Source organism: Megalobrama amblycephala, linkage group LG1 (assembly GCF_018812025.1).
Source record: "Megalobrama amblycephala isolate DHTTF-2021 linkage group LG1, ASM1881202v1, whole genome shotgun sequence".
Taxonomy (NCBI): Eukaryota; Metazoa; Chordata; class Actinopteri; order Cypriniformes; family Xenocyprididae; genus Megalobrama; species Megalobrama amblycephala.
This window is the reverse complement of record NC_063044.1, coordinates 48846422-48852901: the sequence shown is the minus strand read 5'-3', so window position 1 is coordinate 48852901 and position 6480 is coordinate 48846422.

Genomic DNA, 6480 nt, shown 5'->3' with positions numbered 1-6480 from the left:
TTTGCGCACCAAAAATATTCTCGTCGCTTTATAATATTAATATTGATCCACTGTACACACATGAACTGATTTAAATATGTTTTTAATACATTAATGGATCTTGAGAGAGGAAGTGTCATTGCTGCCTATGGAGGCCTCACGGAGCCATTGGATTTCAACTAAAATATCTTAATTTGTGTTCCGATGATTAACAAAGGTCTTACGGGTGTGGAACGACATGGGGGTAAGTAATAAATGACAGAATTTTCATTTTTGGGTGAACTAACCCTTTAAATTAGATAACCCAGAGTGATCAATAAATAAATTAAAATTAATGAAAGTATAGCCAGAATTGTCAACTTTGTGTTTTTAACTGCAGAGCCAATAAAAGCTAAACTGGAGTGGCAGTCTTTTTAGCTAAACATTCACAGCATCAAAAATCAAATTAGAACCAGCTGAAATGTTTTGACATCACTTTTCCCCTACCTGATTGAGAGCAAAAAAAAAAAAAAGTCTTTCACGCGATCTGCCTGTGTCCGTTTGAGTCTTTTCAAATAGTGTGCTAGTCAGCTAACATTAGTCAGCTCGTTAACGTTGGCCGGCAGAAGCGCGCCACAATGTTTGTCGTTGTTGAGTTGTATAGGACATGAGCTGTTGGCACAACTTGCATCATACGTTTTTTGGATCATCTTTTACAGTTTCAAAGTGCATCCAATTCTACACTTTAATAATGTTTGGGATAGGAAAATCTAAAGATTTAATCCCTGTTGCCAAGATGATCATCTGTCGGTCACGGATAGTGAAACTTAAATCACGGGATGGTTGGATTTATTCACGCACATTAAAAACATTTATTAAAGGCTTCTTTCTTTTCACATTTTTATTTACAGCATTAACATAATAGGTTGTCTATGTAAAATCAGATACTGAGCGCCCCATATCTCCTTTCATAACACCTCTGTGAAGATTCGACTGTGAGATTGGTAGTCGAATCAGGCTCCTCCTATCGAAGATTCGAATCGTTGACTACTCAGGGTCAGCCCTGATAGATGGATAGATAGATAGAGAGAGAGAGAGAGAGAGAGAGAGAGAGAGATGGATAGAACTGTAAACATTGGAAAACATTCCTGAGGTAAATTTGACATGATGTGACATTGTTCACAAGCTGTTTTATTGACGTCTTTCCGCGGTTGAAGCACAAATAAAGTGACTACATGAGACGTGATACATTCTGGTAAGTTGTACTAGGCTATATCTTTAATAATACCTTTGATTTTCATGCATGTTTTTCGAGATATAACTTGTATTGAAGAGGAAATAAAGACATTACAGCGATCTGACACGTCATATTTAAAAGCGTCAAAACACCATTTTTTGTTTGAATTTCATGATAAAATTGACAGAATTTGAAAACTGAAACTTTTATTCTTATCAGAAGTAACAAAGCCAAAGCCTTTTGCGATTTTTGGACGGGAGGCACTACAAATAATATTTGATGTAGCAAAAAAATAAATATAAGGCGGCTGCAGTGAGGGGAGGAGTGAAAAAAGTGCAGGGCTGCGTTTAGTCCCTACAAAATGTTGCAAAACGTTTTTTAAACAGAAACGGTGGTGCATTGAACACCCTGTTCTGATGACGCAAGAGATGCAACTGTGGCAGCTGAGAAGGCCATTCTTTGTGTTCTTTTTGAAGAATTTTCAGAGCTTGATGAAGTCGGTATAAATACGTGTTTAATACTGCAAAATACGCTCGAAGTCACTGCCCTTGCCGTCCAGAATAAAAGAGAACATCCCAATCGAGTGAAGGCATTTGTGGAAACTTCTAATTATTGTGATCCAACATTTGCCTCGCATTTCAGGATTAAAAGACAAACATTTAAGGTGAAGGACAATCCACTTCTTATGCCTGAGACTAAATGATCTATATGACATTGTTTTTATTGTATTAGGCTTATCATTATTTCTGATCACTGTTGTTGTGCTATGATATTGTAATATTTACCATTGTACAATCAGAGGATAATAGAAAAGTTTATGAAAGTGTAACTCCAAAATACAATAGCAAAATATATAAATATGTAGAGTACTTTTATGTTACATTCATACCCATTGTGCAAGATGTCGTACTCTGTTACTAACGTAACCTCAGTTCCCTGAGATACGGAACGAGTACTGCGTATGGGGAAAAGTCTCCCTTTTTCCCCGTCACTGAAGCCTTTTTCAATAACGCAGTGTAACTGCACCGTCATTGGTTCACTCATAGACAAGTTGTTGAACCAATGACGGCGCAGCATAGCTGCGCGGCCTATGGCGAGAAAGCGCGCAAACTTTCCTGCCGAAATGGGTGGGGTTAAGGGCTATATAAGCAGGCGTTTCGCCATAGGATTTCAGGTCAATCGACTGAAGCGATGACTCTGAGCCACAGCCTCGTGGCACGGCAAGTAACGCAGTACTCGTTCCGTATCTCAGGGAACCGAGGTTACGTTAGTAACCGAGTATGTTCCCTTTCGATACTTCACTCGTACTGCATATGGGGAACGAATTCAACCGCGCCGTGCCAAGGCAGGGAACGACATAACTTGTTTTGGACACCGGAAGGGGACCAAGAAAACAAGTAAGAAGGCAAAGCCGCCGTATCCCTTGTTACACTACAAACAAGGGTAACAGCTTGAGGCGGAACTCGTAAGAGGCCGCCCAATCACACTGAAAGAACCCGAGCTTGCAAGGTCGGGACATCAAGATGATAAAACCTGACAAAAGTGGACGGCGAAGACCAGCCGGCCGCCTCACAGATGTCTTTAATGGAAACTCCGTTGGACCAAGCCCATGAGGAAGCCATTCCTCTAGTGGAATGGGCTCTGACTCCTATGGGGCATTCAGTGCCCAGAGAGGAGTAACATAGGTTAATGGCGTCGACTATCCAACGTGAGAGACGCTGTTTTGAGAACGGAGACCCTTTGGTGCGGCCACCAAAACAAACAAAGAGTTAATCCGACTGCCTGAAAGGCTGCGATCGCTCCACATAGGTCCTCAATTCCCTGACAGGGCAGAGTAACTCCAGCTCTCGTTCATCCGTAGAGGGAGGAAGAGCAGAAAGCGAGATGACCTGTGCTCTAAACGGGGTTGAGAGCACCTTGGGAACGTAGCCATGCCTGGGTTTCAGAATGACCTTACAGGGAGTGCAGAATTATTAGGCAAGTTGATTTTCTGATCATATTTTTTTTCCAAGCACATTTTACCAATTCCAATCCACATCAATCTTAATAACTACTATTAATATTGTTTTTAATCATTTATAAGTGATATATAATTGTTCATGAAGGCTGGAAATGAAAAATGCCTTATATTCAGGTGTGCAGAATTATTAGGCAGGTTTTCTTTTACAGGCAAAATGAGCCAAAAAAGAGATTTAACTCAGACTGAAAAGTCAAAAGTTATTAAATACTTATGAGAAGGACGCAATACTAATGCAATACTAGAAATTGCAAAGTTAAAGCATGACCAAGGGACAGCAAAATGCTCATTGGGTCAGCGGGGTCAAACAAAAACAGGTGGAAAAGAAAAGACACATGTTAACTGCAAAATAATTAAGAATTAAGGTGAAGAATTAAGTGTAAAACAATCAGGAACCCTTTAGTCTCCAGCGCCACCATTTTCCAGAACTGTAATCTACCTGGAGTCTCCAGAAGTGCAAGGTGTCAGGATCTCAGAGACTTTACGAAGGTAAAGAATCCTAAAAAATGATCCACTCTTAATAAGAATCTCAAGCTGAAGTGTTATAAAATACATGAAGACTGGGTTTTTATAGGCCTTATAGACAGACAGCTTGAGAGTGACTCCTGAAGGACCAGCACCACAATCTCTTGTACCACTGTTTGAAGAATTCATCTTCCAGAATCTGGCAGTAAGTTTTGGAAGATCAGTTTTAGTCCATCTCTGCAAGACGGACATTTCAGGATAAGAGATGGACTAAAAGTGAACTCCCACACCTTACTGCCAGATTCTGGAAGATAAATTCTTCAAACAGTGGTACAAGAGGATGTGGTGCTGGTCCTTCAAGAGTCACTCTCAAGCTGTCTGTCTATAAGGCCTATAAAAACCCAGTCTTCATGTATTTTATAACACTTCAGCTTGTGATTCTTATTAAGAGTGGGTTATTTTTTAGGATTCTTTAGCTAACGTAAGTCTCTGAGATCCTGACACCTTGCACTTCTGGAGACTCCAGGTAGATTGCAGTTCTGGAAAATGGTGTTGCTGGAGACTAAAGGGTTCCTGATTGTTTCACACTTTATTCTTCACCTTAATCCTGAATTATTTTGCAGTTAACATGTGTCTTTTCATTTCCACCTGTTTTTGTTTGACCCCGCTGACCCAATGAGCATTTTTCTGTCCATTAGTCATGCTTTAACTTTGCAATTTCTAGTATTGAATTAGTATTGCGTCCTTCTCATGAGTATTTAATAATTTCTGACTTTTCAGTCTGAGTTAAATCTCTTTTTTGGCTCATTTTGCCTGTAAAAGAAAACCTGCCTAATAATTCTGCACACCTGAATATAAGGCATTTTTCATTTCCAGCCTTCATGAACAATTATATATCACTTATAAATGATTAAAAACAATATTAATATTAGATATTAAGATTGATGTGGATTGGAATTGGTAAAATGTGCTTGGAAAAAAAATATGATCAGAAAATCAACTTGCCTAATAATTCTGCACTCCCTGTAGAATCATTAGGCCCGAATTCGAGGCATGCAGGGCTCACAGAGAGGGCCTGCAAATCGCCAACACGCTTGACCGATGCTAAAGCAAGTAGCAGAGCGGTTTTCAGCGTCAGGGGCCTGAGGTCAGCTGAACGCAGCGGCTCAAAGGGGTTACCTTTTAGGGCCCTGAGGACCAGGGAAAGGTCCCAAGTGGGAACAGTGAGGGGACGAGGTGGATTTAATCACCTAGAACCCCTTAAAAAACGGACCACAATGCCGTTTCGACCCACTGACTGGCCAGCAATAGGAGCATGAAACGCTGCGATGGCTGCTACATATACCTTAAGCGTAGAAGGGGTACGCCCCATATCTAAACGTTCTTGGAGGAAAGACAGTATGAAAGATACGTCGCTCTCCACGGGGTCTATGTTGCGTGAAGAGCACCAATCAACAAAGACAGACCATTTCTGGGCGTAGAGGCGTCTCGTGGACGGGGCTCTCGCCTGAGATATGGTATTTAGAACGTCCCCAGGGAGGTTAACCAGCTCCCATCGTGTAGAGCCCAGAGTTCTGGCTGTGGGTGCCAGATCGTTCTGTTTGCCTGAGAAAGGAGATTCCGTCTCAGGGGAATCGGCCAAGGGGCTCTCGTAGAGAGCTTGAACAGCTCCGAGGACCAAACTTGGCTCCTCCAGAGCGGGGCCACCAGAAGGACTCTGTGTTGGTCTTCCCTGATGCGCCTGATGACCTGGGGGATCAGTGCGATCAGGGGAAAAGCATAAAGGAGTGTGCTGGGCCATGTGTGGGCCAGAGCATCGACTTCCTTCGAGAAAAATGTTGGGCAGTGAGAGTTGTCTTCTGAGGCAAAGAGGTCTACCTCTGCTTTCCCGAAGAGCTCCCAAATCATGAGAACCGTCTGGGGGTGGAGCATCCACTCGTCTGAGGGGATGTTGCTCCGCGACAACATGTCCGCGCCCAGATTGGTCTTGCCAGGAATATGAGTCGCTCTGAGCGACCGAAGTCTCGGCAGAGCCCATTCCAGAAGGCGTTTTGCCAGAGTGCATAAGCGGCTGGACGAAAGACCGCCCTGGTGGTTTATGTACGACAGCACTGTCATGCTGTCCGATTGGACTAAGACATGGCGTCCTGTTAAGTGAGCCTGAAAGGATTGAAGGGCTTTCATCACTGCTAGCATCTCGAGGCAGTTGATGTGTAGACGGCTTTCCTCGTGAGTCCACGAGCCGAAGGCCGGTCTGCCCTCGCACACAGCGCCCCAACCCGAGTTGGAGGCGTCCGTTGAGAGCACCGTCCGTCGTGAGACCGCCTACAGGGGTACTCCAAGACTGAACCAAGCAGGGTTCAACCAAGGTTTCAGGGCCAGAAGACAGGCCTGATTGACCTTGAGACATAAGCGGCCGTGCCGCCAGGCGCTTGGAGGAACCCGTAACTTCAACCAGTACTGAAGAGGCCGCATCCGAAGAAGGCCGAGCTACAGCACCGGGGAGGCGGATACCATCAACCCTAACAACCTCTGGAAAAGCTTCAGAGGGAGATAGGCTTTGTTCTTGACTGAGGCCGCGAGCTGCTGAATCGCCAGAGCGCGTTCTGGCGAGACTACTGCCGTCATACGGACTGAGTCGAACACTGCCCCCAGAAACGAAATTTTTTGGCTGGGGCACAGCGAGCTCTTGGCTAAGTTGACCCTGAGACCCAGACATTGTAGATGGCTGAGGAGCATGGATCTGTGGTGTTCCAGCTTGGCTCGCGAATGGGCTAGAATGAGCCAGTCATCAAGATAATTT